The 11,322-nt window shown below is 42.0% G+C and overlaps 1 protein-coding gene across 2 annotated transcripts in view; it reads left to right on the top strand.

Moving 5' to 3' along the window:
• Positions 1-6,037: 6,037 nt before the first annotated feature.
• The window catches only part of LOC131191553 (monoacylglycerol lipase ABHD6-like), a 29,461-nt gene continuing 24,176 nt past the window's right edge, over positions 6,038-11,322 (top strand). For both annotated transcript variants that reach the window (XM_058169809.1, XM_058169808.1), the window contains exon 1: positions 6,038-6,421. The gene's annotated coding sequence lies outside the window, so the exon portion shown is untranslated. The remainder of the gene's footprint in view (positions 6,422-11,322) is intronic.

Below are 11,322 nucleotides of genomic sequence, written 5' to 3'. Positions count from 1 at the left end.
CACAGTGGTTCCTTTACTTGGCATAAAAGGATTCACACAGAAGAGAAACCATGTAAACGTGGTTTCTGGAAAGAGTTTCAGGAGGAGCCATGACCCAATTTCCCAAAACAGATCTATTTGGGTGAGAAGCCATGTAAATTCTAGATCTAGTTGGTTAAATCAAAGGGGAGAGCTTTAAAAAGTTGAAGAGGTGCTTGTGAAGGCATCATTGAAGCTCCATCTATTTTTATATTATGGGAAGGCAGCCTTGGAGTGGACAGTGTGGGCTTTCCCTTCTTTTTGTGGTCTCTCCTGGGATTTAAGGTGGACTGAAGAGCACTAAACTAGACTTGGTTTCCAATGATAAGAGGAAAATGTTGAAAAAACCAGAGTGTGAGTGTTTAGGTGTGTTTTGAAGAAGAAACAACTGATGATGAAGGAGAAGCAGACTTTATCAAACCAGCAGCAGACAAGCTAAAAAGAAAAGCATATCCCAGCAGATATACCAATCCAGCAGAGACACTACAGGCAGCCAGCAGCAGGTAAAGCACTGGTGTCAAACTCGCCGCGTTACGTTGCCGTCATGTGACATTTCGTGAAGTTTTTCCCATTCGCGGAGGTGGGGTGGATGTGGCTTGGACGTGACACATCCGGCCCATGGGCTGCCAGTTTGACATCTCTGAGGTAAAGCATCTTTCTTTGTTGGTAATCTGAACCATTTCTCAAAAGAAGTCCCTCACAGCAATACTCATCAAAATAGCCTGGACTGTGATTGTATAGCTACACCTGCTATTTTGATCGTCACACATATACAGAGCGATCATCCTTGTTTGTGTCCGTCCTTCCATTAACTCAGACAAATATTCAGTTTCACCCAAATGGAAGCTCCTACGCAGGATCACTGGCTGAAGTATAGCTAGTTCTCAATTTATGACTAAGTTAGGATTAGGCCTCCCACTCAAAGCAACTTGATAACTTTGGGTGAAGAAACCTATTTGACTCTCCACTGATCAACTGATGTGTTTTATTGGACTCCTGGCTTGGCATGAACCCAGGGGTGAAATCCAGCAGGTTCTGACAGGTAGTGGAAATTTTGAGTAGTTCGGAGAATCGGCAAATACCACCTCTGGCTGGCCCCAGAGTGGGGTGGGAATGGAGATTTTGCAATATCCTTCCCCCAGGAGTGGGGTGGAAATGGGGATTTTGCAATATTCTTTCCCTGCCATGCTCACCAAGCCACACCCACCAAGCCACACCACAGAACCGGTAGTAAAAGATGGATTTCACCACTGCATGAACCACAGAAAAAGAAGCTGTTTTGATCCTTCTGACATGTTTCCTGTTATTCATATCCCTTTTCTGCATCTTTTGGGAAATTTGATTTTTTTTCTGAATAGCTTTTTTCCTGGCGTACTGCAGGATAAAAACTTTTTCCTAAGATACTTTTACCTTCACCTCCAATAAGCATACAAACATGTGCTTCCAGCAGATGTATTTGAAGTTTTTTTAGGCCTTCTTTCCCATGTCTATGGAGATTCTCAGTCATCCAGGTCATGGTTGTTCCAGATATGCTTTTTTCTAAGAGGCAAGAATCAGAAAGTCCAGTTGCCTCTTGAAAAAAGCACCTCTGGGACTTTGCTTCCCATGTTGTTTGGAGCTACACATTCTCCTTACCAAACTCCTATGCACTCAGACACAATAAGCAATCAGCAGGCCTCAGGAAATAGTTGACAGCAATTGGTCATTAATCTAAATCTCCTCTCTCAGAAACTTTATTTGCCAACATTTCCTAACCCTAGGAGTTTGGTGGTCAGCAAGTCAGGAACTCTAATTCCATCTCCCAATAGTTTTTTTAAAATATAATAATGGCCTAATAAGTCACACATATAAAGTACTCCAGTGGTGAAATTTGAATTCTTTTATTACCGGTTCTATGGGTGTGGCTTGGTCAGCATGGCTGGGATGGGAAGGATACTGCAAAATCTCCATTTCCTCCCCACTCCAGGGAAAGGATACTGCAAAATCCCCATTCCCTCCCCACTCCTGGGGGAAGAATATTACAAAATCTCCATTCCCACCCCATTCTAGTACCAGCCAGAGGTGGCATTTGCCGGTTCTCCGAACTACTCAAAATTTCCTCTGCCGGTTCTCCAGAGCCTGTCAGAACATGCTGGATTTCACCCCGATGCACTCCACGAGCAAACAATGCAAAATGGTCAGTCTTAATTTGTATCAGCAAGTATACTTTAAAGTAAGTTCTTAATCAAGTTTTAGGTTGAAAATTTTCAGACAGGAACTTAACAAAGAGTTTTAGAGAGCTGTTAGAAGAAACAAGAAGCAGAATTACAATAGTGAAATGAAATTCACTATCTCCCTAGCAGCTTTCAAGGTCTGACGACTGGGAATGGAACACAGCTGCATACCAGTCTCTACTTGAAATGTCCATTTTAAAAACATCTTTGAATTCCCTTGGACATGAGGGCCAGTGGTGGGGAGGCACCTAAGGGAAGGTACAGTTTGACTTGGTTGATTTTAGTGCATGGTTTTCAGTTCTGCCATTGCATTACTGTAATTTACTTGACTTCTAGTGAACTATACCTTTCTCAACAAATGGAATTCAGGATCATTTCTACATAGGACATGAAGCTGAGGCAGGTCTGACAAGTATGTTGGATAATTGGGACACAAACTTCAATCTCTCATAACTACCCTTTCATCCATTCAAATTCTTGAGGAAAGGAAAAATAGCAGAGCAAGAAGAATCTCCATTAGAAACATTTGCAGTAGTTTTATCTTTTCTCCTCCGTCTGCCAGCTGAGGAGGATGGCTTAATCTTTTGGCCAATGCTAAATCCAAAAATGCTAAGGAGTTCGTTGAAATTTGGCATTAAACAAACTTTAACCAAACTAAATTTATCTCAGATTTACTATTCAAAAATAGTAACAGCAATGGCACAGCAATAAAACAAAAAAAACAACCTAAAAAACAATAAAAACAAGCAGCATTTTTTTAAAAAACCAAAAAAGGTCCTTGCTGTATTATCCAGAGGTGGGTTTCAGCAGGTTCTGACCAGTTCTGGAGAACCAGTAGCGGAAATTTTGAGTAGTTCAGAGAACCAATAAATACCACCTCTGACTGGCCCTGCCCCCATCTATTCTCTGCCTTCCGAGTCGCAGCTGATCGGGAGGAAATAGGAATTTTGCAGTAACCTTCCCCTGGAGTGGGGCAGGAATGGAGATTTTACAGTATCCTTCCCCTGCCACGCCCACCAAGCCACGCCCTTCAAATCATGCCATGCCCACCAAGACACACCCACAGAACTGATACTAAAAAAATTTGAATCCCACCACTGGTATTATCTAAGCTTATTATCTTTATCATTAGCTATCTTTGTAGTTAAATTTGTCATTGTTAACAAGAACATTAATAACACTATAGCAATAGTATTAGACTTATATACCGTTTCACAATGCTTTACAGCCCTCTCTAAGCAGTTTACAGGGTCAACATATTGTCGCTAACAATCTGCAGAGGTAGTATTCAGCCAGTTTGCACCGGTTCGTGCGAACCATTGGTGGAAATTTGGTCAAGGTCGCTGAACTGTTTGCGATGGCCGGCTGGCCACTCCCCAAACCAGTCCCCCGGTCGCCACTTGCACGCCCCATCCTCTATGTTTGTCACCACCATGTTCTTCGCACATGCGCATCCCATTGCCTTGCAGGTCCAATGGGATGCGCATGCGCGAAGAAAATGGCAGCGATGGCAGCAGCTTTTTCCACAACCTCTGGTACTTTTCAGCGGCCTGTGGCCAGCTTCTGCCACAGCCATAAAGTGGCTCTCAAAGAGCCTCTCTATCTGAGGCACTGCTGCCACCAAACCAAATAGTGCTGCAATTTGTTAAAATGCTCTCAATCATGCCTCTGTAAAAAGTGGCCAGGACAGAAGATGTGGTCTCCTCATCTGACACAGGAAATGCAGACACTGGTTTGCACACTTCACTTAAAGCTGACATGTGGAGAGACCAGTCTGCCAAGAGTAATAGTTATATTTGGTAAAAGAGCATGTTTAGGGGGAATTTGCACTTTGCAAAGGAAATTGCAAAGGAAAACTTTTCAGGTCAAAGAAAGAAAACAAAGTGATGTACTTTTTAAAGAGGACTGTTATTAGTTCTTACATAAATTGGATAGAAATTATACAAAATGTCAGCATATTGGGAATGTAGGCAGTTAGGAAACTTTGAATGAATTCCATTCTCCTTTCCTTATTTTTCTGTTCTTTTCTTTTCCAGAAAAAAAAAATACCTGAACCAGAATTGTGCCATTCTATTGTAGATCGAAAACCAGACAGGTTTCTACCAATTGACACCTGTTTGATATAACAAATCAACTCTCTCATACTGCAATACTTCATATTACTCATAGATCCTACCCTGTAAATTACCACAGATTAGGTGAGATAAAAGTGTGGGAATGTTTGCAAAATGTGCCTCTGACTCCAATCCAAACTACGATCTGAATTCCAGGATAAGCATAATTTTTTTAAAAAAATCTATTTGGAAGCATCTTATGCCTCTCTCACTGGCACAAAGGTATCTTGTGCTGCCTGGAAAAAAATAATTAAATTATTGTGCTACAAGTTTCATGGATAATATTCCAACTTATTGGGTTGCAGATGAAAGCAAATGTTGGGAAGGTGATTCACTGTATCCCAAAGCAAAGAGAAAGAATGGTGAATGGTGAAGTCAGAAGAAATATCGTATGCCTTCCAGGACAACAACTTGCAGAAATCTCAGTCTTGGATCTCAGCCAGTAGGTTCTTACTGGGATCCTCTTACTAGAGGGCTTGATTATGTGCTGCCAAGTCATTAGCATCCACATTGTGATGGGACCTAGAGTGGAGTAGCGGGGAAAGTAAAGAGGGGGGCTAGTTTAAAGTTGTTGTGTGAGAGGAAGCAACAGAGGCCAGCTAGACTACTGAAGCCTTTATCTGTCTGTATCCAAGAGAAGGCAGTTAACAGAATAACAGACTTGGAAGGGACCTTGGAAGTCTTCTAGTCCAACCCCCCCTGATCAAAAAGGAGACCTATACCATTTCAGACAAGTGGATGTCCAGTCTCTTCTTAAAAGCCTCCAGTGATGGAGCACCCATAACTCCTGAAGATGAGCTGTTCCACTAGTTAATTATTCTCACTGTTAGAAAATTTTTCTTTAATTCCAGGTTGCTTCTCTCCTTGATTAATTTCCATCCATTGTTTCTTGTCTTGCTTTCTGGTGCTTTGGAAAATAGGTTGACCCTCCCCACTTTGTGGAAGCCCCTCAAATATTGGAACACTGCTATTGTGTCACCCCTAGTTAGTTTGATGAGATTCTTATAAGTAGGAGAACAAAATAAAGCAGCTACTTTGACTTGGTCATGGAGTCCATCTGATTCCCTGCACCTGACACACATAGAGAGATTTTCTCTCCAACCTAATATTTCAGGTCTTCCAACAGTGCATCTTTCACCATTGCAACATGGTCCATCCATCTGGTTATTGATTGTCCTCTTCTCTGTTCTTCCACTTTTCCCAATGTTAGAACCGCTGTAGAGAGCAAGGTTTTCATATAATGTGTCCAAAGTAGGGTGAACCTGATCCTTTGTGTTTGGAATGAGAACACTGAGTTGATTGGTTCAATGATCCATTCATTTGTTTGCTTTCTATTCTCAGGAGTCATCTCCAACAAAGTTAAAAAGAATCAGCGCTCTTTCTAATCCTGTTTCTTCAAAGCTCAGTTTTCACTTGCATACCCTGACTAGTAGTATAAGGTCCCATAATATTTCATTTCATGGCAAACTTGACATCATAACTCTAATCAATTGATCTTGCTCTTCATTGGCTCATCTCATACTAACCTCAAATCAAAATATTACTATCTCTGAAGACATTCCAGTTAACTGGTTGGGTTGGTGCTCTTCAAATAAATTACCATTATCTGCATTTAGGGTGGAGATTGTTTCTCATTGCTGAATCCTTAGATCTTTTTTTTGATTGTCTTCACTTTGAGCAAAAGATTGACACTCAATTCATTGAAGGCCCATGTACTTTCAAGACATGGAAGTTGTTCAATGAAATGAAACATGATGCTTATTTGATTTAGACTTGGAGGCTGCCCAGGCAAGGAATGGATTGAAGGATGCAATAGTCTTTGACCCTTATGATTACATCACAGTATCTTTCATCTTTTGGTGGAAGACACAGGAATATGAAGTCGAGCAGGCTCCAGAACACCTCAGTTTCCAAAGACTTGTAGGAGTGGGAGGAAGAATTAGTTACCTTTACTCCTCCGCATATCCCAACTGGGTTTTTAAAGACACCTCAACCCAGCTTCACAATGCAGATATCAACAACTGCAGGAGAAATAAAAAAGTAAGAGAAGAGTCCTGATGGTATTTCCTTTCTCAGGTAAGTCTCTGAAAAATGTTCAGTTAGTTTGTGAATGTGTTTGTCTCATGGAAGCTAGGGTGGAGAGAAATTTATTTTATTGATTAAATTTGTACGCCACCCATCTCACTGTTGCAACCAGGCTAGGAGGTTTACAGAATAATAAAAGGTAAAAAAAAAATGTAATGCAAAACACTTAAAATTAGGAAGATTAAATTTGCATCTCTCCCTCCCCGTTTACCGTGTTTTAATCCTCCCTATTACCAGGGGTCTCCAGCCTTGGCAATTTTAAGATTTTGAGAGTTGGAGTCCACAAGTCTTAAAGTTGCCAAGGTTGGAGACCCCTGCTATTACAAATGGTACAACGAAAATGTTAGAAACTACTTTATGGGCTACTTTCTCTCTAACTGATGGGTTAAGGTGGATCTTGGAAATATTTGGATCCAAAACTTTCCTCTTCCAACTCTTACAAGTAAACCCAAGAGAAGGAAGCATGGTGTTGATGTTTCCACCAACATAAGGCACAGAGAACTACAGGTAGTCTTCAACTTATAACCACAATTGAGCCCAACATTTCTGTTGCTAAGCAAGACAGTTGTTAAGTGAGTTTTGCCCATTTTACGACCTTTCTTTCCACAGTTGTTAAGTGAATCGCCACAGTTAAGTTAGTAACACGGTTGTGAAGTGAATCTGGCTTCCCCATTGACTTTGCTTGTCAGATGATCACAAAAGGTGATCACATGACCCTGAGACACGGCAGCCTTTACAAAATACATATCAGTTGCTAAATGTCTGGATTTTGATCATGTGACCATGGGGATGCTGCAACGGTCGTAAGTGTGAAAAACGGTCAGACGCAGGGGTGAAATACTCCCGGTTCAGACCGGATCACCTGATCCGGTAACGATGGCGGTGGGTAGTTCAGAGAACTGGTAGCAAAAATCCCTGCCCCCATCCCACCCCAGCTGAGCTGCGTGATCATCAGAGGGTTTTTTTTTTTACTTTTAAAAGCATTTTTTCTTTGGTCGAAGAGGTTGAAGATCATCACAGGCTTTTAAAAGCATTTTTTACAACCTCTTCAGCCGAAGAGGTTGTAGAAAAAATGCTTTTAAAAGTAAAAAAAAAAAAGTTGGCTACACCCACCCAGTCACATTACCCCCCTAAGCCACGGCCATAGAACCGGTAGTAACAAATTTTACATTTCACCCTGGTCAGACGTCACTTTTTTCAGTACCATTGTAACTTCAAATGGTCACTAAATAAATGGTTATAAGTCAAGGACAACCTGTACTGAATTTCCACCTCCAATTTTAGAGGACTTGTACATTTGGAAGACAGTGTCTAATTCAGTTTTTGATATCTGGATCCTGTCCCAAGGACCAAAGGACTGCAGCTTAAATACTGTTTGTTCTTTTTTTAGTGGATGTAAAGGATTCAATAATGACTGATACAATTTAAAGAATACAACCACTTCAAAAATAAAACTTATATCGTTGAAAAGAGAAAGGTCGTGGATCTGTATAGCACAGTCTTGTAAATTCTCCTGATAAGCAAGTCCTATGGTGTTCAATAAGACTTATTCCCAGGGAAGTAATTACAGGATCATAACCTTGTTATATCATAGGCAATTATGAAATAGAGTTTCCAAAAAACTTTTTTCAAGCAGGTTGGGTTACAACATCGGCACAAAGTGATGCAATGAAGTTACTTTACATTTTATTGGGAGTTGTCCAGAACTGTGTGACTGAATATTATTGCCTGTCTCCACTTAAGTCTCCACTTAAGATCTGGTAACACCTTCCAAAAGTTTAGAGTTATAATTTTCAACACCATGTTAATAATAATTTCTTTAATTTGTCAACACATCCAAGAGCAGTAATCTCAATTGAAGAAGTTGCATTTCAGAAGATCAGGGGGGAAATGAATGCCAAGAATATAGCGTTGAGGATCTCTAAGGAGATCCTTTTACTAAGTGTGATATACTCCAGATAGCCACTTTAAAGCGCCATGCTTGGAATTTCAGCTGTGAATGATTCTATCTGCGAGCTGTATCCAGCTTAACAGTTACTTTGTTCCTGTACTATGATTCTGAAGCTCAGTTCCTGGAATAGCTCTAGTCGTTGTCAGAGACAGAGTCATTGGCCCTGAAATATATTCATAAACTCTCACTAGAGGAGAAAATAGAGCAGTGATGGCTAATCTTTTCTGGACCGAGTGCCCAAAGCTCAAGTGTGTGCCCTCAACCCTCAAAATACAATGTCTGTGTGGCAAAGGTGGGTTTCAGCAGGTTCTGACCAGTTCTGGAGAACCAGTAGCAGAAATTTTGAGTAGTTCAGAGAATCAGTAGTAAAAATTCTGACTGGCTCCGCCCCCATCTATTCTCGGCCTCCCAAGTCCCAGCTGATCGAGAGGAAATGGGGATTTTGCAGTATCCTTCCCCTGGATTGGGAAGGGAATGGAGATTTTAGAGTGTCCTTCTCATGCCATGACCACCAAGCCATGTCCATCAAGCCACACCCACAGAACTGGTAATAAAAAATTTTAAAACCCAACACTGGTGAATGGCCCCCCCGCATATGACCCCCCCCACATGTGTGGCAGCGACCCGATGACCAGCTGGCTGGCGGGAGGCACGCGTGCACACACGGCAGTGTTGAACTGGGGCCACGGCTCGCATGCCCATAGAGAGGGTGCTGTGTACCACCTGTGGCACACCTGCCATAGGTTCGCCACCACGGAAATATGGGCTGTCTTTTGACCGTGATGAAAGTTCGTAGTATGCTCAGCTGGCCACCAGTTTGTTTTGGGAAGGGTTCCATTTTATCCTGTTAAAGTCCTGCATATTTGAAGAAACATCCCTTGGTGGGGTCCTTGGTGCTGCCTGAGCTTGTTTGTTTTGTTGCAGTCATTTCATTACCCAACAAGGTAACATCATCAGTGCTAACATCGTCCTGGCACTGATGATGTTGCCTAGCTGGGTAATGAAACAGTTGCAAGAAAACAACAAAGCTCAGACAGCACCAGGGACCTCACAGTTCCACCCCGGAGCTACAAATATTTTCTTATATTAGAACATCCCTGTGAAAATGAGGGCACCTTCAAAGGGATTGCTCCAGAAAAAGACATGCCTTGTAGAGAAAAAAATCATCTGTGTGTTTGTATGTGTGATTGCACTATTGTGGTCTTCTTCTGTTACAGAGCTCTGCTACCAATCACAGGTTTGGAGAGATATAAAATTATTAAAAATAGTTATCCCCCCCCAATCCACAAAGGTTGTAGTTTAATTGAACGTTAGTGAGTTCTCTCTTTTAGAATTTGATTGTATCTGTTGTGACCCAGGCCCTAGCAGGTAGTAGGAAACTCAGTCATGTAAAACAAACTTTATTAGAACAGCTGAGAATTACTTCATTCTCAGCATAGTCCAACTAAATTAAAGCAAATTCCTCCCAACACAAATTCCTCAGTCCTATTACAAACCTTGGTCCAATTAGGCAAACTGCCAAAGGCCTTTCTTGGCAAAAGTTCAGAAAACACCGATACAAAATAAATGCAAGAAGACGAAGCTACCAACATTGTTCTCCGGCAAAGCCCAAATGCAGTTGCTGGTCTTTTAAGCCTTATGGGAGGGGCCAATCTTCTCTTGGCCCTACTCCCGAGTCATCCTCTTTGCTTGAGCTGCTCTTGCCTTCTGGCAGCTCTTCTCATGCGTGCATTAGGAACAGGCTCCTCCTGTTCCTCTGCGTCACTGCTGTCAGTCTCTGGAGGCTCTGGAGTCTGCACCTTACTCCCCAATGGCCCTGACCCTACCTCCGCTTCCAATGCAAAGCCTTCATCCGGGCCTTCCCCAGCCTCCAGGACTGGCCCCTGCTCTTCCTCAGCCTCATCGCTCTCCAACTCCGTTGCCAGCTCCACAGGCTGCTGGTGGACCACAACAATATCTTAGATTTTTCTTTCTGTAAATATTTGCTTTGTATCAGATTGAAGGGAAAAGCTGGGAGGGTTAAACAATTTGCTTTCTTCCTGCAAGAGTATGTGTATAAAGTGGCAGAGTGTAAACAACATTACAATGGCTCAAGAAGGTGGGTTCTTTTTGACTCCATCTGCTCATCCAACTAGAGTTGCGATGGTGCAGTGGTTAGAATGCAGTACTGCAGGCTACTTCTGCTGACTGCCAGTTGCAAGCAATTTGGCAGATCGAATCTCACCAGGCTCAAGGTTGACTCAGCCTTCGATCCTTCTGAGGCTGATGTGGTTCCCATCTTCAAAAAAGGGGGAAAAAACAGGCCCAGGAAACTACAGACCAATCAGCCTAACATTAATACCCGGGAAGATACTGGAAAAGATAATAAAAAAACAGATCTGCCAACACCTAGAAATGAGTAAAATAATAACTAGCAGCACGGGTTTGTTAAAAACAGATCATGCCAAACCAATCTTATTTCATTCTTCAACATAGTGGCTAAATTAGTAGATCAGCGAAATACTGTGGACATAATATAGACTTCAGCAAGGCATTCGACAAAGTAGACCACAATCTACTTCTTCATAAGCTAGAAAAATGTGGGCTAAATAGCTTCACCACCAGATGGATTCACAACTGGCTGACAAACTGTAGTCAACAAATAGTCCCTAATGGGTCTAAGTCTACATGGAGAGAAGTAAGCAGTGGGGTGCCACAAGGTTCTGTCTTAGGCCCAGTACTCTTCAATATCTTCATAAACAATTTAGATGAGGGAATAGAAGGGGAACTTGTTGTGTTCTGCGCGCTGCCCTGACAGAACTCACCAAATTTGCAGATGATGCTAAGCTGGCAGGAATAGCTAACACCCCAGAAGATAGGCTCAAGATCCAGATGGATCTTGACAGACTTGAACACTGGGCCCTATCTAACAAAATGGAATTCAATGTAGAGAAAAGTAAAG

This window comes from Ahaetulla prasina, chromosome 2 (assembly GCF_028640845.1).
Source record: "Ahaetulla prasina isolate Xishuangbanna chromosome 2, ASM2864084v1, whole genome shotgun sequence".
In the NCBI taxonomy this organism is placed as follows: Eukaryota; Metazoa; Chordata; class Lepidosauria; order Squamata; family Colubridae; genus Ahaetulla; species Ahaetulla prasina.
This window is presented reverse-complemented; position numbering and strand designations above follow the sequence as displayed.